Genomic DNA, 24,982 nt, shown 5'->3' with positions numbered 1-24,982 from the left:
CCCTGTACCCAAAACTCCACGAACAACTCAAAATCTCCCAATTTCACTTCAAAATCGAGCCCCCACTCATCCCTCAAACAGATTGATTTTCTATCACCATTCTCTGTATTTCCTCCTTTCTGCACTATATTCCAAAGGTGAAGGCAATCCTCTGTTTTCCCAAAACTGATTTTTCCTCCCCCCTTACTTCTCCTTTAGATTTTTTTAATATAGGAAAGTTTTCTTCCCTCCGAAGAAACCCCACCTTCCTTTCCTCCAATCAATCTTAAGATTTAACCTTATCCATTAAGATATTATTACTTGAGTTGGTCATTATACATTAAATGAGATTTTTAACTTTATCATTTCAACCGACTTCGAGAAGAGGATTTTCTTTTAAGTACCTTAGCATGAATTGTCCAAAGATTATGAAGTAAAATAAATCTTGTCCATTGTAATAATAATTATTTATTATTTAAATAAAATTTTATTAATGAAATTAAATTAATATATTTTATTGTACTACTTAACAAATAAGGTATTAATTAATACTTTTAAAAACTAATTCATTTTCTTACATAGACATTTATATAATTAAATTAGTATGTATACTAGTGCAATGCCTGCGATGCATGTGTACGTAGCTATCATACACACGTCTCGTAAGCATGCTAATAATCAGTAACTCAAGTTGGGTCACTACACCATTATTGTCTCGAAAACTGTCAGACTTGATCTAGTCTATACTGGAACACCTGGAAACCTCAGAGACGGTGCGGAAGTGTAGAAATTCTGCAAATTCTCTGCAAATCTACCTCTAAGACCATGTAGAAAATCTGACTGTAGATTAACCTGATAATGCAATATAACCAAAGAAAAATACTATAATCTACTTCTACTATCAATTTGCAAAAGCTTAAAGATTGAGCAAGATTGAGCTGAACACATATAACTAGAAAAGAATCAATGCACAATACATATGAAAATACTTTGGGGGAAGCCTCAGCTAAAACCCCACTATCTGTATTATCATACAAGGTGGAAATACATCAAAATTATACAAATCCTTAGCTCTCACAGCTAGCCAGCTCTCAGTACAATCCTCTTGGATGCTCACAGGCAAACTTGGCTTCTCACAAGCCTTCTCCTCTGCCCTCCAAGCTCCCATTTACTTGCGCAGTTCCTCTGGGATGATCTCCTTCACCTAGTGGAACACTGCTCTCACACATTGCTCTAACACATTGTCAGAACTGTACAATCCTCAAGAAACCTTCCCTTTACTACATGCATGAGTTTCCTTTATAGGAAAACACATGCAACTGATAATACACTGTCCTTAACTTTAATCGGAACTGGGTCTTTCTCTGAATATACATGCATGAGTTCCTGATGAGGGAATCTTCAATTATCTTGAGTACACTAGTTGAGTGCATGCATGCATCAACTGACTGATAACTCACAATTAGTTCCTCAAACAGTTTGGAACTAATTTAACTGGACTTAACTCAGTAAACTGAGCTAACTAATTACAACTCAAATATAACACAATCTTATTTCCTTAATTAAGGGATAATCTCCTTAATTTAAGGGATAATTGTTGCATGACTTCAGAAATACTTCTAACTTGAATTTCTCCAACTAATTAAGCCATAATGAATTAATTGATTATTTCCAAGCAGCTAATGAGACTAAATTCGATTTTAATTCAAGGACAAATTAAAATTGGAATTTCTGGATTCTATTTTTATCATTTCTTGTTGCTATTTTCAACACTCCCTCTCAAAAAGAAAGGAATTGTGCTTGATCTCGATCATGAACCTTTGGAATGTTATGCATGCAACACTTCTCTCTAGTGTTGTTGCTCCAACAACTCTAGAAACAAAAACAAAAGAATCCAACCTGAATCATTATGATGCATTTGTCATCAAAGTCTTCGACTTCTATTGCCTCTATCAACTGAAAACTTTGTGCTTCGGCTGACTCTACCTTTCTGCACTATTGTCTGAATCCTTCTCTGCACTCTTCAGTATCCAACTACTCTAACCTCTGTCACTTTGATCTCTGACTGCATCAATCCCACTAATTCCTCCCACTACTATGTACTTTGGGCTTCCGTAGTAAGGTACGATCCATGAGATAAAACCTCTCAATGGACCCTTCCCAATTTCAGCCTTCATGGGACTATCACTTCACATCACCCCACCTCACACCTGGAGGTATGGTTGCATGTGATCCCTCTGCCCACTTCTCCAATTGTGGCTCCTCCACAATTGTCTGAGATTTCTTCTAGGACTGCATGTTGAGAGGTAATTTACTCTCCCTCTCAACCACCAAGTCTCTAACATTTGCCTTGCTCCTCAGGGCTTTGCATGCATCTTGAACCTCAAGAGAATACAGGTTCTTGACTTGTGAACCGATCTGTTTCACCTGTGTCATGGTGATCTGTCTAAGGAAAACCTTTCCCTTATTAAAGACAACATCGTAGCCTTTATCGTCCAACATCGTAATTGATACCAAGTTCTTCTTCAGTCCAAGCACATACTTCACATCTATCAAGGTGATAGGAGCTCCATGCTCCCTCTGAAAAGCAATCATGCCCACTCCTAAAACACTATACCTTTTATCGTCACCCATCTTTATGCGCATCTTGAGGTCTTTTTCCTCCAAGGTACTGAATAAACTTTTATCGTTGGTCATGTGGAATGAGGCTCCACTATCAATATACCAGACACAACCCATCATCGATGACACCATGCATGCGATGAGGGTAAAGTCCATTTCGAGCTAAGAGGCTAATGCCTCACCTTTCGATCCATCCGAGGATCCCTTCTTGGACTTCTTTGATGGGAAATTAGTCGCATAATGTCCCATCTTGTGAAAATTAAAGCATCTCACTTTAGACTTGTCACCCTTCTTCCCTCCATGAGAAGAATTCAATTTGGAATGTGTTGGGTTGTGTTATATTCTTTCCATGTAGTTAACAGGGGGTTTGAAGGGCACCTGTAACCCCACTTTATGGGGTCCGAGGAAGCGTCGCGGAAAATTTTGGTTTTGGACCCTCTGTTAGGTTGGGCAGACCCACCTATGGTTTTGTGCATGATTTTCACACATGTTTTTTGGACACGATGGTTTTCGATCCATGGTATTGGACGCGATGGTTTTCAGTCCATGTTATTGGACGCGGTGGTTTTTCGGTCCATGGTATTGGATGCTTCGGTATGTATAAATATGTATTATAACATTGAAAGGAACATAATAAAAAATCAAGTTGGTAGTCCCGGTTTTGGGATCCAGTGGGAAAATCTCTATGTATATGTGTTTTATGTGTTATGCTCTCGCATTGTTTATTTTCTGTGTTTTAGAATTCGTATGCAGGTAATTTCTGTACAGGGTTAAAACCTACATTTGGTATCAAAGTTGTTTTGCCTTCAAGGGGATGCCTTTGTTGTTGAGGGGTTTCGCTCGAGCCTGTGGTAGACCCTGTTTAGTGGGAGATCTGTGAGATTGATTCTAGTGGTGAAAGAAGATGGTGAGTGGTGGAAAGGTAGAGATCAAGAAATTTAATGGTCAGAGTTTTGAGTTGTGGAAACTCAAGATGGAGGATCTGTTAGTGGATAAAGATTAGTGGATCGCGGTAGATCCAGGTACTAAACCAACAGGAGTGACCGATGAAGAATGGAAGAATTTGGATCGAAAGGCAAAGAGCACAATATGTTTGTGTGTCTCAGATTCAGTATTGTTGAATGTATCAGGGGAAGCTATGGCAAAGGCTTTGTGGGACAAGTTAGGGACTTTGTACCATTCTAAGTCTCTGGTGAATAAATTGTTCCTACAGAAAAAGTTGTATAACCTGAGGATGAAAAATGGAGACTCGGTGACAGAGAATCTGAATGCGTTTAATACTATGGTAAGTTAGTTAGCATCTATTGATATTAAAATTTCAGATGAAGATAAGTGCATCAATTTGTTGTGTTCTCCACCAAATTCGTGGGATAGTCTGGTTATTGCAATAGGTAGCAATGCAACTGCCTTGAATTTTGATGAAATAGTCTCATCCTTGCTGACGGAGGAGATGAGAGGGAAAAATATGGAGATAAAGAATGGTGATGCCTTGTCTGTACGAGGATAGTCCTAGAAAAGAAACAAAAATAATTCATCGAGTGGGAGATCTAAATCTCCAGGAAAACCTGTAAAGGTGGTGTACTGGAAATGTGGAAAGGAAGGGAACTACAAAAGGGACTATAAATCTAAAGCTCCTGACAAAGGAAAGGGATCTAATGAGGCTCCTTCTACAGAGGCAAAAACCACCTCAGATGAAGGTGGGGATGTGTACTTGGCTTTTTCAAGTACACATGTAGATCATGAGGCATGGTTGATTGACTCAAGTGCATCCTTTCACTTCACTCCCCATAGAGAGTGGTTCTGCAAGTATGAGAAATATGATAATGGTGATGTCTTCTTGGGGGGTGACAGGAAGGCTAGAATCATTGGTCGTGGAAAAGTAAAGTTGAAGTTGCAAGGTGTAAGGGTTAGAATACTTCCATGTGTTCTACATATTCCTACATTAGCCAGAAATATTATTTCTGTTAGCAAGTTGGATAATGCAGGTGTAAAAACAGTGTTCGAGAAGGATACCTGCAAGATGGTTCGGGGAGCACTGGTATTGATGTGGGGAGTTTGAATTGGAACTTTGTACAAGCTGCAAGGTAGCATTGTTATTGATGGGTGCAATAGTTTGTGGTTCCTGAAAGTGGAGCAAAAAATCTAGTGGTCTCTGGAGAGAAGACCATGCTGTAGCATCAAAGGCTTGGACATATTGGAGAAAAGGGCCTTCAGATACTTCATGGTAAAGGTATGGTAGAAGGTATGAGTAATAGCTCTCTGGATTTTGATTTATGTGAAAATTGTGTATATGGGAAGAAAAATCGGGTGAGTTTCCCCTTTGGTAGTAAGAGGGCGAAACAGATATTAGAACTTGTGCACAGTGATGTGTTTCGACCTGTGAAGGTTCCATCACTGGGTAAGTCTGTGTACTATGTATCATTTATAGATGACTTCTCAAGGAATACATGGATATATTTCCTTAAGGAGAAATCTGAAGTCTTTGACAGGTTTAAAGAATTTAAGGCTCTGGTGGAAAACCAGACAGAGAAGAAGATAAAGGTGCTAAGGACAGATAACGATGCAGAGTTTTGCAGTAAGGAATTTGAAGAATTCTGTAAGAAGTGTGGTATAGCACGATAGAAGACTACTCCATATACACCTCAGCAAAATGGAGTTGTAGAAAGAATGAATAAGACATTGATGGAAAGGGCAAGAAGCATGCTCAGTGGTGCCGGGTTAGAATAGGAATTTTGGGCAGAGGCGGTGGATAATGCATGTTACCTAGTCAATAGGTCACCTTCATCAGTGTTGGAGGATAAGACTCCAGAAGAGGTATGGACTGGTAAGAAACCCTCTCTTTCACATCTGAGGGTTTTGGATGTGATGCATATGTACATGTTCCAAAGGAGAAACGAACCAATTTGGATAGTAAATCTAAAAAGTGCATCTGTATTGGGTATAAGGATGGTTTAAAGGGTTATAAGCTTTGGAACCCAGTCACACAGAAGGTTGTGTACAACCGAGATGTTGTGTTCAGAGAGGTGAAAGATGTTATTAAACATGAAGTCCAATGAAAGGAACCTGAGAAGATAGAGTTTGAGCTAAAGGAGGAAGAATCAAACTCTACAGCAGAAGAGGAATCAGAAGATGAGGAGCCACAAACTCTGGTTGTGAGAAGATTAGTTCGAGAAATAAGGCAGCCTGAAAGGTATAGTCCATTTGCTTTCTGTTCAAATTTTGCTTTATCTATTACTGATGATGATCCCGGAACTGTGAAGGAAGCAGTAGATTCAGAGGATGGAAAACTCTGGAAAGAGGCCATGGTTGATGAAATGGAATCTTTGCACAAAAATGAGGCTTGGGATCTAGTGGAGTTTCCGACTGGAAGCAAACCCATTGGCAGCAAATGGGTGTCCAAAAAGAAGACAAATGCAGAAGGAAAAGTGGAGAAATACAAAGCTCAGTTGGTAGCAAAAGGTTATTCCTAGGTGCAGGGAATTGATTTTGGTGATATTTTTTCTTCTGTTGCCAAGGTAAATTCTATTAGATTACTTTTATCTGTTGTTGTTGCTTTTGATTTTGAGGTAGAACAGATGTATGTGAAGACAACATTTCTTCACAGGGATCTGGAAGAGGAAACCTACATGAAGCAACCTGAAGGCTTTGCAGTGAAGGGTAAGAAAGAACTGGTATGCAAGTTAAAGAAGTCTTTGTATGGGTTAAAACAGTCACCAAGGATGTGGTATCAGAAATTTGATACATTTATACGGGGACTTGGCTTCACCAGAAGCAAAGCAGATCATTGTGTGTATTTTAAATTAACTGGTGACCATGTTATTTATCTAGTCTTGTATGCGGATGATATGTTGCTGGTTGGAAACGACAAAGAAATTATCCAGGATTTGAAGACCCAATTGTCCTCCAAATTCGACATGAAAGATCTTGGTGCTGCAAACTATATTTTGGGCATGGAATTTAAAAGAGATCGAGCAAGGAGGAAGCTCTGGTTAAATCAAAGGAAGTATGTTGAGACAATATTGCAGAGTTTTAATATGTAGGATAGTAAATCAGTGAAGGTTCCTATTCCTATAGGTGTGAGGCTATCTACTGAACAATGTCCCAAGACACAAGAAGAGGAAGAGGAAATGTCTCGTGTTCCATATGCAAGTGCAGTTGGTAGCTTGATGTATGCAATGGTCTGTACCAGACCAGACATTGCACATGCAGTGGGAGTATTGAGCAGGTTTATGTCAAAACCAAGAAAGGAGCATTGGACAACAGTGAAGCCGGTTTTTAGGTATTTGTGTGGCACTAGTGATTATGATCTGTGCTATCAAGGAAGACCAGGATTGGACAGAGTGTTGGATATTCGTGGCTTTGTTGATGCAGACGGGACTGGAGATTTGGATCAAAGAAGATCTACAAGTGGGTATTGTTTAACCTATTTGGAGGTGCAGTCAGTTGGATGAGTAAGAAACAATCTGCAGTGGCACTATCAACTATAGAGGCAGAATACATGGTAGCCACTCATGCAAGCAAGGAAGCAGTTTGGTTGCAAAGATTGTGTTCAAGTATGGGGTTAGTACAGGAAACTATAAGGATAGACTGTGATAGCCAAAGTGAAATTTTCTTGACAAAGAACACTGCATATCATTCAAATACAAAGCACATTGATGTTCAGTATCACTTTGTGAGGGATATGATAGAAGACAAAAAGGTGTTGCTGGTAAAGGTGGACACTTTGAAGAATACTACAGATGCATTGACAAAATATGTGAGCTCTGAGAAGTTCTCTTGGTGTAGAGAGACAATGGGAATTTCAGGGCTGGGAAAATGACTAAGCTCTCTTGTGGGCCCCTGTGGAAAGAAAACAACAAGTGGGAGAATGTTGGGTTGTGTTATATTCTTTCCACATAGTTAACAGGGGGTTTGAAGGGAACCCGTAACCCCACTTTATGGGGTCCGGGGCAGCGCCCTAGAAAATTTTGGTTTTGGACCCTATGTTAGGTTGGGCAGACCCACCTATAGTTTTGTGCATGATTTTCGCACATGTTTTTTTGGCGCGGTGGTTTTCGGTCTATGGTATTGGACGCGATGGTTTTCGGTCCATGGTATTGGACGCGATGGTTTTTCGGTCCATGGTATTGGATGCTTCGGGATGTATAAATATGTATTGTAACATTGAAAGGAACATAATAAAAAATCAAGCTGGTAGTCCCAGTTTTGGGATCCAATGGGAAAATCTTTGTGTATATGTGTTTTATGTGTTATGCTCTCACATTTTTTATTTTCTATGTTTTAGAATTCGTATGCAGGTAATTTCTTTACGGGGTTAAATCTACGGAATGGGAATCCATCTCCTTCCCTTTCCTTGCCTTACTCGTTAAGGCCAGATTTTCTTCATCATCATCCTTGGATGAAGAACCATCTCTTGTGCTCCTCTTGATCTCCTCCTGCATGAGATCTCACCACAGTCATTCCAAATCTGGCAATTTCTCCCTTCCATTCACAGAGTCCTGGTAACTATTCCAGCTCTTTGGAAGGCCAAGGAGAGTGAGGCTCACCATATCATCATCGGCAGTAGTTATTCCCACACTGCTAAGCTCATCTCTGCAAGTGGTGAGCTTGTTCAGATATGTGGAAATAATATCGTCGTTCTCCATATTGATTCTTCAAAGCTTATCCTTTAGCACCAATATCCTCTGGTCGTTATTGTTCTAGTAGAGGTCCTTCAATGTCTTCCACATTGAATATGGAGTATCCTTCCCATGGAGACTCGAGACTTGAACTCCCTCAAGGATGATCTGTCTTGCCCTCGCCACACACTTCTTCCACTCAACCAACTCTTGTGCATTAGTTGAACCTAGCTTTGGGATTTCTTGATCAATGAAATCCTTCAAGCCATTGTCTTCTAATACAACCTCCATGCGATCTTTCCATGCTTTGTAATTCGAGCTACCTTCCAAGGCATACTCCAGTCTTGATCTATAGAATGCCATTAGCCAACCTTGAAGTTTGATATGAATTCGATTTGCACCTGCAACTTCGAATTCTCTTCTTTGTATAATGTTCACATCTCCAATAAACTAGGCTCTGATACCATGTAGAAATTCTGCAAATTCTCTACAAATCTACCTCTAAGACCATGTAGAAAATCTGACTGTAGATTAACCCGATAATGCAATATAACCAAAGCAAAATACTATAATATACTTCTACTATCAATTTGCGGAAGCTTAAAGATTGAGCAAGATCGAGTTGAACACATATAACCAAAAGAAGAATTAATGCACAATACACATGAAAATACTTTGGGGAAAGCCTCAGCTAAAAACCCCACTATCTGTATTATCATACAAGGTGGAAATACATCAGAATTATACAAAGCTTTAACTCTCACAGCTAGCCATCTCTTAGTACAATCCTCCTTGATTCTCACAGGAAAACTTGGCTTGTCACAAGCCTTCTCCTCTGCCCTCCAAGCTCCTATTTCCTTGGACAGTTCCTCTGGGATGATCTCCTTCACCCAGTGGAACACTGCTCTAACACACTGTCAGAACTGTGCAATCCTCAAGGAACCTTCCCTTGACTGCATGCATGAGTTTCCTTTATAGGAAAACACATGCAACTAATAGTACATTGTCCTTGAATTTAATCTCAACTGGGTATTTCTTTGAATAGACATGCATGAGATCCTGATGAGGGAATCTTCAATGATCTGGAGTACATTGGTAGAGTGCATGCATGCATCAACTAATTGATAACTCACAATTATTTCCTCAAACAGTTTGGAACTAATTTAACTGGACTTAACTCAATAGATTGAGCTAACTAATTACAACTCAAATATAACTCAATCTTATCTCCTTAATTAAGGGATAATCTCCTTAATTTAAGGGATAACTGTTGCATGACTTCATAAAGACTTCTAACTTGAATTTTTCCAACTAATTAATCCATAATGAATTAATTAATTATTTCCAAGCAGCTGGTGAGACTAAATTCGATTTTAATTCACAATTTTAGTTCAAGGACAAATTAAAATTGGAATTTCTGGACTCTATTTTTATCATTTCTTGTTTCTATTTTCAACAGGAAGGAAGAGCATGTAGCGCTCATTGCTATGTTGAACAAGATTCATTATTTCCAATGTCATGTTCAGGAACGGGTCATGGTGGTATGACATGGCCAAAATTTTCTAACAGAGAAGTTGGAGAAGATGGAGTCATGGATGGCGCACTTCGAGGATCATCTACAATGCTTCTTCCTCCCTTCTCCTCCTCCAGGGACTACTCTGGACAATCCTTCTTCAATTACTTCATATGATTGATCATGGTTACAGGGGTTTTACTTGTTTTACTTGTTTTACATGTTTTACTTGTTTTACATGTTTTACATGTTTTCTAGTGCTTTTGACCTCCTAAGTTGTGGACTATGTCTCTAGCTGTTCTTTTGTTTCTTTTCATATGTTGATCCCATTATTCAACAAACCTGGTCAAGGTGAGACTACTTGCATTTTGAAACCGATGTGTTTTTTAATAATTTGAAGTTTTTTTATTATTATAAAGTTAAGATATCATACTAGAATAGCTTGCATTTTTTAATATTAATTAAATATTTAGACTTATAATTAGATTAAACTTGGAATGGTTATGATGTTAAATTGGATATAAAACTTCTGTTGGAAATAATACTGAGAGGGGGTGAATCAGTATTATATAATACTTTTAATAAATCTTCTTTATTTGTTTTTTGAATTATCTTTGCATGTCAGTACCATAAAATAATGAGCATGAACAAAAGAAAACAGATAGACACACCAAAGAACACAAGATGTAAGGTGGAAACCCAATGTGGGTGAAAACCACCTGCTGCAATATGTCTCTATCTTCTTTCAAATTAGAAACTCCTTTTACAATGGTTTTGTACTGGTGCAGTCCTTTACCAGTACGCAGGCTGCAACCTGCAGAGAGCTACAACTCTCTCTCGTTTTCCAGTCTCTCCTGGAAGGGAGCTACAACCCCCTACTTCTTTTCTTACAAGGACCACTTTTCATAAATTTTCAAACTGGATCCATAAGCATCAATTGATCATCAAGTATGAGAGAATCACCCAATCAACTGTAGTAACCAGATCAACAGTAATAGGACCAAACCCAGAACACAACAATGATAAACAAAGATTTTAAGAGAAGGAAGCACCCTGCTCCACTGCTTGCCTGCTTCCCGGACGCACCCTGCTCAACTGCTAGCCTGCGTCCCGGACGCACCCTGCTCAACTGCTAGCCTGCGTCCCTCGCTCTGAGTCTATTGAACTGCCTGCGTCCCGGCGCACCTGAACCCTTCTGCGCCTGCGTCCCGGCGCACCTGAACCCTTCTGCGCCTGCGTCCCGGCGCACCTGAACCCTTCTGCGCCTGCGTCCCTCCAGGCATAGATGATTTCAAGACTTCAGAAGTAACCCAGACAGTCAGATCTACAGATCTGAACATGCGCCGAAGAGATCTCGGTCCATCAGTAGATTCGCCTTATTTAGATCTAGACCAGATCTAGCCCTCATAAGATATTCAACCAAAACCATACACAAGCCAAATGATCTCCTTTGCTTTATATAGGCAAGCTCCTCCTAAAATCATGGAACAATACCACGAGCCGACACCGTAATAACCCAATACCGTCGGCTAAATACAAAGAGTAAAACATAAGAAACCCCATGTGGCTTTTCTCTACCTTGAAATGTGTGCACTGGGGGGACGCACCTCCTGAACGGCTGCCCTGCGTACCTGGACGCAGTCCCTGCATGGTGTACCTGCAGGTACGCACCTTCTGAACTGCTTTCCTGCGTCCTTCTTAATTTTCAACAAATTGAGAGCCTTGCCACGGGAGTTGCCATCAAGTACAACATCTGTAACATATAGCTATACTAGAAACATAATGCCAACAATCTCCCCCTTTGGACTTGATGGCAACCTCACAAACTTCAGCTTCATTCTCCCCCTTTGACATCAAGGGCAAAGGGGTATGCTCCCCCTAAGATCATGCTCCTCCTGAAAATGAACCAGATCTGCAACAAAGAACCATAATCCACCATGAAAGAGATAGAGACATGTTGCAGCTATTTCCAAGATCTCCTTCTGACCATCCTCCATAATGCCAACAATGCATTATATGCTCCCCCTGAACCTGTGCCATCAATCAGAAAAGGTTCAACAATAAGATGATGCATCAACAACCCCCAGCTTTTGCCTGAGGTATTCAAAAGTGTCCCTGGGAAATGGTTTGGTGAAAATATCAGCAACTTGTTCCTTAGAAGGAACATACTCCAACTTGACCTTCTGTTCAAGTACTTGTTCCCGGAGAAAATGGTACTTGATTGGTATGTTCTTGGTTTTTGAATGCATAACAGGATTCTTTGAGATGCTGATTGCACTTGTGTTGTCACATAAGATGGGGATTGGTGGTGTACAAGTGATTTGAAAATCCTGCAAAGTCTGCATCATCCAAAGGAGTTGGGTGCAACAAGATGCAGCAGCAACATATTCCGCTTCAGCTGTAGACAAGGCAATTGAACTCTGTTTCTTGCTGAACCAAGATACCAGTCTGGAACCCATAAAGAACGCACCACCACTTGTGCTTTTCCTGTCATCCACACTTCCGGCCCAATCTGCATCTGTATAAGCATGAAGTGTAAGATCTGTATCTCTAGGATACCATAAGCCATAATTTTGAGTCCCTTGAAGATATTTGAAAATTATCTTCACTGCCTGAAGATGAGTCTCTTTCGGATTTGCCTGAAATCTTCCAACTATTCCAACTGCATGCATGATGTCTGGTCGGGTACCTGTCAAATAAAGTAAACTTCCAATCATAGATCTGTAGGTTGGTTGATGTACTGCTGCAGATTCATCATTTGCACTGAGGCTACATCCTGTGACCATGGGTGTACATACTGGTTTTTCATCTTCCATACCATATTTCTTCAAAATCTGTTTGAGATACTTGGTTTGAGATAAAAAGATTCCTCCTTCTTTTTGTTGGATTTGCAAACCAAGGAAATATGTCAGTTCTCCTAGCAGGGACATTTCAAATTCTTTCTGCATGACAGAGGCAAAGTTTTGACTCATAGCTTCTTCATTGCTCCCAAAAATAATGTCATCTACATATACAACAAGTATTAGCAATTTGTCATTTTCAACTTTTATATAAAGATTGCTATCTGCTGATCCTTTTGAAAAGCCTTGTTGATGAAGATATTTGTCCAAACGGTAGTACCAAGCCCTTGGAGCTTGTTTGAGACCATAGAGAGCCTTTTTCAATCTGCATACAAGATTTGGATCATTTCCAAGAATGAACCCATCTGGCTGTTCAATGTACACTTCTTCTTCCAAGTCTCCATTCAGAAAGGCTGATTTCACGTCCATTTGAAATACTTTGAATTTTTGAAAACTTGAGAGAGCAAGGAACATTCGGATGGCCTCAAGTCTTGCAACAGGAGCAAAGGTTTCTTCAAAGTCTATTCCTTCTTGCTGCGCATACCCTTTACAAACAAGTCTGGCTTTGTTTCTAATTACTTCTCCATTTTCATTCAATTTATTTTTGAAGACCCATTTTGTTCCGATAACATTCTTATCTTTTGGTCTAGGAACCAGCTCCCAAGTGTTGTTCTTTTCGATCTGCTCAAGTTCTTCATCCATTGCTTTCACCCAACATTCATCTTTGCATGCCTCTTTCACATTTTGTGGTTCAGTAGAGGAGAGTAATGCCAAATAGCTTGAAGCTTCTGCAACTGTTCTTCTTGTTTGTACACCTGCTTCTTTCTGCCCCATAATCTGAGATTCTGGATGATTCTTCTGAACATATCTGGATGGAGTCTTTTCTTCTATTCTTGTTTGCTCCTCTGGTTCTTCTTCTTGAGGTTCTTCTTGAGGTTCTTCTTCTTCATCATTCTGTCGTTGGGGGTAGCCTTCATCTTCTTCGATGTCTTCATGATGTACTTGCCTAGGAATGTATCCCTTTTCATCAACCACTACATCAATGCTGTCAACAATTCTGCCAAGTCTTTTATTGTAGCATTTGTATGCTTTGCTATGTGGAGAGTAACCAAGAAGAATGCCTTCATCTGCTCTAGGTTCAAGTTTGCCAAGCTGCTCATATGTATTCTTGATATAGCATTTGCTCCCAAAGATTTTGAAGTGCTTTACCGAAGGAGTCCTACCACTCCAGAGCTCATGAGGAGTTTGAGTGTTGTTCACCCGGACATTTCTTTTGTTGAGAATAACAACTGCAGCATGTGCAGATTCACCCCAGAAGGTTGCGGGAGTTCCTGACTCATCAAGCATAGCATGAGCCATTTGTTGGATTGTTCTGTTCATCCTTTCCATAACTCCATTTTGTTGAGGAGTTCTTGTTGTAGAGAATTCTCTTCTTATCCCATGTTCTTCACAAAAATCGAAAAATTCATTTGAAGTAAATTCCCCACCTCTATCAGATCTGAGGCACTTAATTTTGTGACCTGATTGATTTTCAACCAAGGCTTTGAAGGATTTGAATTTTTCGAATGCTTCATCTTTGTGCTTCATAAGTCCTAACCAGACAAACCTGGAGAAATCTTCAATGAATAATATCAAGTATTCTTCTCCTCGAGGTGTTCTTTTCCTGAAAGGACCGCATGTATCTTTATGTACTAGCTCAAGAGGCATGCTAGCTGATCCTTCTTTCTCTGGAAAGTTAGTTCTGGTTTGTTTTCCAAACTAACATGATTTGCATATGGTGTTGTCAGGAATTTTGATATCTGGAAGATCACGAACTGCCTGATATTTGCATGCTTTCCTTATTTGTGAAAAGCTTAGATGTGCCAACCTCCGATACCATAACCAGTGCTCATCATCCTTGCTCAGATAGCATTGTTGTTGTCCTTCTTCAAATATGTGTAGATTATTTGGAGTTCTTTTACCTTTGATCATTGTTTTACCTGTATCAAGATCACGAACAAGACATCCATTTGATCTGAATATAACCTCGGTTCTTTGATCACACATCTGGCTGACACTTAGAAGATTATGCTTCAATCCATCAACATACAAAACATTTCCAGCCTTGACCTTTTCTTTTAACTGAGCAATGCCCTTTCCTTTTATAGTTGCAGGAGTATCATTTCCAAAAGAGACTTTCTTTCCCTTTTCTAGAGCAGAATAAGACTCGAGTTTTTCTTTATCACCTGTCATATGCTTCGAACATCCACTGTCAATGTACCATAGATTTTCCTGTCCCTCTGCATAAAATGCTATCCCACATCTTTCTGTTTGAGGTTCCTTTATTCTCCATGTTTTGGTGCTTGAGGCTTGTTCCTTTTTCTGCTGAAACCTGCTCCTGCATTCAGAGTCTTCATGACCAAAGTTATTGCAAATAGAACATTCAACTTCATTTTCAAGAACCGAAAAGTTGTTATAGGTCCTCTTTGTAATCCCTGTCATACTTCTTTGCTTTTGAGCTTCTCTAGTCATGATCGTTTTATATGCAACACATTGAGCTGCTTTGTGACCAAAGTTATGGCAAGAAAAACATTGTCCATTGAAGAAACTTCTGCGGTTATTGAATCTACCAGCCAACTGATTGTAGTTTCTATTTTCATCTATTCTTGAACCAATTTGAGAAGATTTTACCTGTGGCTGGTTGTAGCTTTTGTTCACCCTTAAGATGGATTGCCCTTGATAGTTTCTGTTTGTAATTCGTTCCTGCTTTACCTGTTGATCTTCATTGTTCTTTTGCTCATTTCTTCTTGCTACATCAAGATAACTTTTTGAGGTGGATGCTTGAGAAGTTTCTCCATTATAGCCCAGACATGTCTTGTTTAGAGGAGACCGCTGCACATTGATAATCTCATCCAAAGTTTCAGATCCTTTGACAAACTTGAGATTAATAGCTTTTGTTTTCTCAATCTCTTTTCTAAGACCAACAATTTCACCTTCTAATTTTTCAAGATGTTTTTCCTTTTCATCAATTTGAAATTGTAGAGTATCAATGATCATGTTCTTTTCTTATATACATCTCTCGAGTCTAGTAATTTCATCATAAAGGTTATCCACATCTACAGCATCCATATAATCATCATCTTCAAATGCCATTAACAACTTATATTCATTACCTTGTTCATCTTCATCACTGTTTGATAGACCATCACTATCTTCATGAGTGTAGTAGCTTTTCTTATTTGTGTTCTGTTTCTTGTTCCATCTAGCAGGTTCTTTTCCTTTATCTTTATAAGGACATTTTCCAGCATAATGACCTACTCTTCCACAGGCAAAGCATTTAAATGGTAACTTACCTCTGAACCTTCCAGAACCCCTTTGAAGATTTCTGACAAAATTTGATTCTTCTTCCTCTTCTTCTGGGACGTGGCTTGCTTCGTAATAATCTCCTTTGCCTGATGCTTTGAAAGCAGCTTCTCTTCTGTCTGATGGACCTCCCTTTCTCATTTCATAAGCAGTTAGAATTCCATGTAGCTGAGACATAGTAAGAATTCGTAGATTTTCCTTTTCTTCTATTGCAGATACTTTAGATTCAAACTTGGGGGACAATGATCTTAGAACCTTTTCAACCACAATAGCCTCTTTTATTTCTTCTCCCAAATTTTTCATACAATTAACAACCTCATCTACCCGAAGAAAATAGTTAGCCACACTTTCATCATTATACATTTTGAGAGTCTCATACTGAATTCTGAGAGTTTGAAGTTTAGCACGCTTTACCTGTTCATCTCCCTCATAGCTTGTGACAATTTTGTCCCATATCTCTTTTGCAGATTTATAGTGCATTACCTTCATGAATTCTGATTGAGATATACATCCTAATAGAGTAATGGCTGCTTTCGCATTTGTTTCATACTTCTTTTTCTCGGCTGCATCTGTAGGAGTAGCTGAAGGAAAAGCGTAGCCTGTCTCTACGATGTCCCAAACTTCTGTACCAAGAGATTGAAGATAGGCAATAACTCTTACCTTCCAATAATTGAAGTTTGTCCCATCAAAAACCGGTGGCCTGATTGATGCTTCTCTCTCGTAGTTGCTCATGATGAACGATCTACCTTCAAGCGATCAAGCTTCTCTGAAGGACCCGCTCTGATACCAATTGTTGGAAATAATACTGAGAGGGGGGTGAATCAGTATTATATAATACTTTTAATAAATCTTCTTTATTTGTTTTTTGAATTATCTTTGCATGTCAGTACCATAAAATAATGAGCATGAACAAAAGAAAACAGATAGACACACCAAAAAACACAAGATGTAAGGTGGAAACCCAATGTGGGTGAAAACCACCTGCTGCAATATGTCTCTATCTTCTTTCAAATTAGAAACTCCTTTTACAATGGTTTTGTACTGGTGCAGTCCTTTACCAGTACGCAGGCTGCAACCTGCAGAGAGCTACAACTCTCTCTCGTTTTCCAGTCTCTCCTGGAAGGGAGCTACAACCCCCTACTTCTTTTCTTACAAGGACCACTTTTCATAAATTTTCAAACTGGATCCATAAGCATCAATTGATCATCAAGTATGAGAGAATCACCCAATCAACTGTAGTAACCAGATCAACAGTAATAGGACCAAACCCAGAACACAACAATGATAAACAAATATTTTAAGAGAAGGAAGCACCCTGCTCCATTGCTTGCCTGCTTCCCGGACGCACCCTGCTCAACTGCTAGCCTGCGTCCCGGACGCATCCTGCTCAACTGCTAGCCTGCGTCCCTCGCTCTAAGTCTATTGAACTGCCTGCGTCCCGGCGCACCTGAACCCTTCTGCGCCTGCGTCCCGGCACACCTGAACCCTTCTGCGCCTGCATCCCTCCGGGCATAGATGATTTCAAGACTTCAGAAGTAACCCAGACAGTCAGATCTATAGATCCGAACATGCGCCGAAGACATCTCGGTCCATCAGTAGATTCGCCTTATTTAGATCTAGACCAGATCTAGCCCTCATAAGATATTCAACCAAAACCATACACAAGCCAAATGATCTCCTTTGCTTTATATAGGCAAGCTCCTCCTAAAATCATGGAACAATACCGCGAGCCGACACCGTAATAACCCAATACCGTCGGCTAAAAACCAAGAGTAGAACATAAGAAACCCCATGTGGCTTTTCTCTAACTTGAAATGTGTGCACTGGGGGGACGCACCTCCTGAACGGCTGCCCTGCGTACCTGGACGCAGTCCCTGCATGGTGTACCTGCGGGTACGCACCTTCTGAACTGCTTTCCTGCGTCCTTCTTAATTTTCAACAAATTGAGAGCCTTGCCACGGGAGTTGCCATCAAGTACAACATCTGTAACATATAGCTATACCAGAAACATAATGCCAACAACTTCTCCTTCTCATAATAATATGTTTCATTTAATACATTTATCTATAATTAGGTTTTTCTATATTATTTGAAATTTTTATGATTTTTTAAACTCTTATCCAATTCATAGCATCTAATGAATATCATCATCATCATCATCATCATTATTATTATTATTATTATTATTATTTTAAAAGAAACGGTTATGGATTTTATATTAATGCAATCTGGTTTGAAGGTCAGAAACTTTTACATCTTTAACATTGTATTCTTCTACTGCATTCAAGGAGATCATCCAAAAAATACTAATTCTTATGCTCATCTGTCTACATGCAACTGATCTAAATAAATTATCCTTATATAACCTCCAATACACTCCTTAAACTATTATATATTTGCAAAACATGAAGTAAACTAGAAATAAGGACTAACCTTTAGAGTGCACCCCGAGAATCAAATTGTCCTCACTTCCTAGTTTTTCAATCTGTAATAGAGAAGAAGAATACACCTCGCTAGTTTTCACCACCTGCAAATCCAAAGTCTCCTCCTATTGTGCCTCAAGATCTTCAGCTTCTTCATTATTTTCCTTGGTTTCTTTTGATTCTAATAGTTGGTTTAGGTTTTCATCTTTATGCTCAACAGATCGGTTGCCACCTACATCCTTTCCAGATTCATCTCCACTAGATAGATATATTGGTTTAGAAAATCAAAGTGGGCTCGTGACTTTGTTAACATTATTTCTCCTTGCCTGGAAATCAAGTTTATAATAAAATCCATGGACACTGTCAACTGGGCTAAGTGGAAATTGTGTTCCTCATTGTCAAAGTTAATATGGCTTTCTGTGGGGAAAGTCATGTCGCAACCCTAAAATGGAAACAATATACCTCCTCTTCTTATATCCATGCAATTCAACCTTCCCATAATGATCACTCCTCTCTACGCTTTCAATGCCTCATCTTTTTCCCTACATTCATCGAATAGAAAAATTTAACACCTTAATGTTTAATCTGCAATATGAGCTCCATAATTTCCTGGGAATGCAATTAAATTTCTTTGTATTGGATGATAAAATACTATCTCTTAGCGACCATTTAAATTTATTAATGGAAAGGCTCATCATACATATTTCCACTGACAATCCTTGGAGTACATGGGCTTTCCAAATAAGTGCATGGATCCAAACCTCTACATGAGATGTGAGCCGCCAAAACATTAGGGATGTTAAGAGAAAAAACAAATGGCCACATAATGTCCTGAGAGTGGGACAATGTGCATCCCATCCTTTAATTTGAAATTTAGTTCCAACTACTACCTCTGAAATCTAAGATAAAAATGTTATTATCATTGGAATGGATTATAAATTGGGCTTCCATCACCCATAAACAACATTCCTTGATGCAAGGTGGAACCCTTGTTTGCTAAAGAATATGACATAGAGTTAAGGTTTCTTTTAACATGAAAGAATTCCATTAAGTTTAAACTTCTCTATTTGGATATTTATTCTATGAGAATGAGAACTTGGATTTTCTTAGGTTTCTCTTTAATCTTTCTCACCTACTAGATTACAATCATTGAATCTCCAAAAACCAATAAATTTCAAATTTCCCTAGAAATTTCTAGGTCTAATCCTTGCCACGAAGTTAAATATTTAGCTTGGTTGTTGGTTGATGTCCCTAACCCCCAAGCATACTGAGTCTTTCTTTCTTCATTGGGGTGAAATTTAATCCTTCCCGCTCATACCTTCATCATCATCATCATCATCATTATATATCACATTCCATTAACATTTATAAATGTTTTTAAGTAGAATTGTAAAATATTGGATAAGACATCTTTTATTATGTTGAGAGGCGCTCTTGAGCTCAATATGAAAGAGATGTTGCAATGTCTTGTCATGTACTGTTAAACATTTTGGCTAGGTCAAATAACATAAAAATAAATTATAATTAATAATTAAACCATCCTATAACTTTGGATCTACCAAGTGTTGAGAGGGATTAAATCTATTTGTACTCTAATTGAGGTTTGCACCTAAAGAGATTTGATTCACCCTTTTTAATTTAAATTATTTGTTTAGAGAATGTCCATACTTTTTTTTTGTTTAAATTATTTGTTTAAAGAATATCTATAGAGGTGGTAGTTGTGTTGAGAGAAGTTGAAATTGGTTACAATTGTGGTCATTGTTAATAAAACATGCTTATCAAGTGTATAATGTGTTATATAGGAAATGAGGAAACTGAAATAGAGAGATATGTATGATGCATGAATATCAGAATAATAAAATTAAAAATAGCTAGAACACAGTGGGAAATTGAAATATACAAATACTGTATGGTTTTTTATAATCTAAATTATATTTTTTATTAAATTTTAAAATTTTAAATTATTAAAATTATTATTTTTCTAAATAATTATTTATGAGATTGTCTTTCAGATTAATCTCATCAATATTTTTTGGTCGATGTTTCGAACAATGTACTGTGGTTCATCCTCAAGACAAAGGTTCTTGTCCTAAGGATAAACCACATTAGATGGTTTGAAACGTTGACCAAAAATTATTAATGTGATTATTCTGAAAGACAATCTCATAATCAATGTGGATCACAAAAGTCTAGACTCAAGCATTAAATAATTCTTTTTCTATAAAATCGATATCAAATTATTATTATTATTATTATTATTATTAAATTATTATTTGTTATGGTTTGTTATATTCAAAATTAGATAATAATAAAAAAATACAAGTTAATGTTTTTAATCCTAATGTTCATATATTAACCTAATACATAAAAAATATTTACTTACCAAGACTTTATTATGCAGTACATTATGCCTCATTAATATTAAATTCCAAGTGAAACTATCAAGAGAACATGGAAATAGGGACCAACAAGGGAATCTACAAAATACTTACCACTTTCCTCCCACTTATGTTTGTTTGGATCCCTTCTCCATCCTTTAATTGGCTCTGATGCATGTTCATGTTCTTTCATAAATGCCTCAATGTATTTCTTGTCGTATTTACACTGTGCCTCAAGCAGATGGTACATCCTCCTAAAATATTCATCATAAAAAGATATCATGGTTGTTTGCTTACTTGTAACAATTCTCTTATTAGCAATGCTCAAATTATATACGACCCACCGAACCATATCGGTATAGGGGAGAATTTTAGGTATGGCTGCAATCCTGTGCAAGAAGGAATTCTCCACATCGTTGTAGGTTGTATTTGAGACTAGAGTAGAATCGTCAACAATTATTATCCTTTGAGTAACCCTAGGTCCTTCATCTTCAAAGAGTTTATATATTGATTCCCATGAGGATTGTCCAGAGTCTTTAGAACAAACTTGGTGTAGCATTCTTTTCTTCAATGCTTTCAATTGAAGGAGTGGCAGACTATTGTTGCACTGTGATTTTCTTCTTTCCTTTCCCTACTTTCGACATTTCTTCAATGTTACAATGATCAGAGCTATCTTGTAGCGAAAAACCCAAGGATGAGAAAAAAAAAATTACTCACATAGGACTTAGCGCAAATGATGAAACTTTACAGCAAAAATCTTTTCTTTCAAAGCAAATATTCATAAAATCAAAGTGAAATGAATGAAAGAATTTATAATTTCGAAAACAATAACTCTCCACTCTCAAATATTAAGTGCGCGAGCATGAATTCATGTGGGCTTTCCTAATCAACATATCGGATGTTAGGGTCCCACCCTAACCCCCTTCTTTATGTAGTAGGATCGAGTCATAGTTATAGTTAAGTAAAGAGTCAATAAAGCCCATATTAATAATTGTAAGTGGTTAACCCGCATTTAATGATGGGACCACAGTTAGTTGCAAATGGGCCATGGTATTAGATAGATGGTATTAATAAGAACCATGGTATTGCATGTATGAGTCATATATAAAGGATAGAGACTCCCTACGAGGAGCATCGTGTCTTATTTTGTAATCGAGCTCTGCTCTATTGGAGGTTGCCCCCTCGAAGAGGCAAGTGAACATTGCTTTCTGAATAATAAAATACTTGCTGTTGTTTCCACTATTCTATGTTCTGGGTATATTTCTTCGCATATTCTGTATTCTAGTATCGTCTTGCAGGTTAAGAGCATAACAAGTGGTATCAGAGATATAACAAGTGGTATCAAAGCTATAACAAGTGGTATCATAGCACTTTCCAGGGCCGGTGGGGTCTCCATTTCTTAGCAAAAAAACAATTTGGATAGAGACGTGTTCCGGCATCTTTGAACCACGGGATCTGTCATTGAGCGCATAAACCTATGGATTTGGGGAGGCATGCACGTAGGAAATACAAGAGGTGGTCACGCTTGTTGGACTCCCTTGTAACCCCTGTGGGTACCCCTTCGAGTAGCAGCGCATTAGACAGAACCATGCACGGACTATCTTCCAAGTACCCTCTGGGTATATCGGAAGCCCCCTAGCCATAGATAAACCTTTGGTCGTCTTGCTGCTACAGTACACCGAGAACAACACTCGGAGAGATTACTCGCCCGTACGATGGGGTAGTCGGGTTGTACGGCTAAGGGTATGGTTGATCCTCCTTAGTTGGAGCCCTGAAACATTGGGCCGAGTACTACTGTCAGACCCTTATGTATATTGCGATCTGTAGCACTTGACACTCCTCGAGACCATAGTTCCCTTTTCTATCTCTGGATCATACATAATCTCTGCCAGATCAGATCTAGCAAGTGGGGTTTGTAGCAACAGCAGACATCAGTACCACAGTTCCGAGTTAATAGAATAGCCATTCAGATCTATTAGATCCATCAGATCCACAGCAGCAATCTGTTCCATCGCTCAGAGCTATCCGATCAGCCATTCAGATCTCTCAGATCCACTAGATCTGAGTAGTGGTGTGGGGTTCCTACACTGGGGCGTGATTTTCATAGGACTTTTAGCAGCATTGACATTTTGGGGATTCGGCTACTGCAGTATTCCTAAGCAAGGAGTAAAACTCCGTTAGGAGTTTTTGAATATATATATATATATATAAATCTGAGAACCCCCGAGGCGCTTATTGGTGATCTAGACCATAAGAATCAGGACGACGAGCTGAGCAAGGTGGTACCATTCAAGTGTTAGTGCCAAAAGAAAAAAAAATCGGGCGGTCCCAAAATTCAAGTACATTAGATCGGTGCATGGTAGAAACTAGAGCTCAAGCTATGGCCAATGAGAAGATTGACAAACTTGAACAATCCTTAAAAGAACTCTGAGAGAAGCTGACGACACTAACTAACGAACTCTCTAAGGGCAAGGCGGAAGCCCGCGAGGAGGCGTATATTGGCAATGAACACAGTGAGGGTGAGTCCAGCCACTCTCTTCACATCTGGGGCACCCACCAACAATCCCGTCCGCGACCTCCCAAGCTGGATATGCATAAATTTGATGGTTCTCACCCGACAACATGGGTAGCATAAATGGAGCAATATTATCTTATATAATGAGACCCAGCTTATGGTGGGGAGCATGTACTTGGACAATGAAAGATGGCAATGGTGGCAATGGCATCAACGTTGCAATGGAAGTTTTTTGAGTTGGGACACCTTCAAAAAAGCTCTTATAGATCGCTTTGACCATGACTCTGCTTTTTTGGATCATCTCACTGAGCTCCGACAGACTGGCACAGTGGATGAATATATTACAGCCTTTGAAGCCTTAGCTTTCCACACTAGGGGTCTCCAAGATGCGTTCTACACGGAATGTTTTATCAGCGGTCTTAAAGAGGCCATACAAGCCCACCTCCAACTGCACCACCCCCCCACATGGTCAGAGGCTTGCAGGGTAGCTCGTAACGTAGAATGTACGTTAGCGTCCCAGTCCAATCACCCAAATTTCACTACCAAGGGTCGCCCCCCACAGACTCATAACAGGACTCAAACACTTAAGGTTCAAAAGGTGTCACCTGCAGAAATGGCAGAAAGAAGAAAGCAGGGATTATGTTACTACTGTGATGAAAAATACTCCCCAGGTCATAAATGCAAGGAGCCCAAATTCTTTCAAATTGATACCACTGATTACAGCTCATCGGAGGAAGCCCCACAACTTGAGGAACCTGAGGAGGCAGAAGAGGACAACCAGAAGGACAATGTCCCTGACGAGCCAATTATTTCGCTGCATGCTTTGGTAGGGATTTCTTCACCTCAAACTCTCAAGATCAAAGGTTTTATTAAGCATCACCCAGTAGTAGTCTTGATTGATAGTGGAAGTACACATAATTTTATCCATCAAAGAGTCACGGAAGCAGTGCATTGTTTTGTACGAGCAGTTTCTAACTTCCAAGTCCAAATTGCGGATGGGGGAACAATGAAATGTGAAGGCCGCTGTGAATATGTCAAACTTTAAATGGGGGATTATCAGTTGAAGACCCACATGTTTGCCATACACATGGGAGGGTGCGACATTGTCTTCGGTGCTGAATGGCTTCGCACACTTGGGCCAATCACAATGGATTTCCAGGAGTTATATATGAGCTTTAAGAAGAACAACTCCACACATACCCTCCACGGACTCCAGGCAGGAGCTCCCTCGATCATCAGCTCACATAGGATGGAAAAACTGTTAAAAAAGGGCCATCATGGTGTTATAGCTCAATTTTATGCCATCCAGGCCGTCGAACCCAACTCTCTACCGATTCATCCTAAGATGCAACAGATTTTAAATAACCATCTGCCAGTCTTTGACAAGCCTCATGAGCTTCCACCCTCGAGAGGGGAACATGATCATAGCATCACCTTGGTCCTAGGGGCCCAACCACCAAATGTGTGCCCATATAGATATTCGTTCACACAAAAGAATGAAATAGAAAAAATAATCAAGGAACTTTTGGAAGCAGGCGTCATTCATCCCAGCATTAGTCCTTATTCATCACTAGTGGTCATGGTGCTCAAGAAAGATGGGGAATGGAGTATGTGTCCAGACTTCATGGCCCTCAATAAGTTGACAATCAAAGATAAATTTCCCATCCCGGTTGTTGATGATTTGTTGGATGAACTCAATGGGGCTCAATTCTTCACTAAGCTGGATGTTCGCTCAGGCTACCACCAAATTCG

Source organism: Pinus tabuliformis, chromosome 4_1 (assembly GCF_031772625.1).
Source record: "Pinus tabuliformis cultivar Carrire ecotype Pingquan chromosome 4_1, CPIR1, whole genome shotgun sequence".
NCBI lineage: Eukaryota > Viridiplantae > Streptophyta > Pinopsida > Pinales > Pinaceae > Pinus > Pinus tabuliformis.
The sequence above is the reverse complement of the archived record's forward strand: the minus strand, read 5'-3'. Positions refer to the sequence as shown.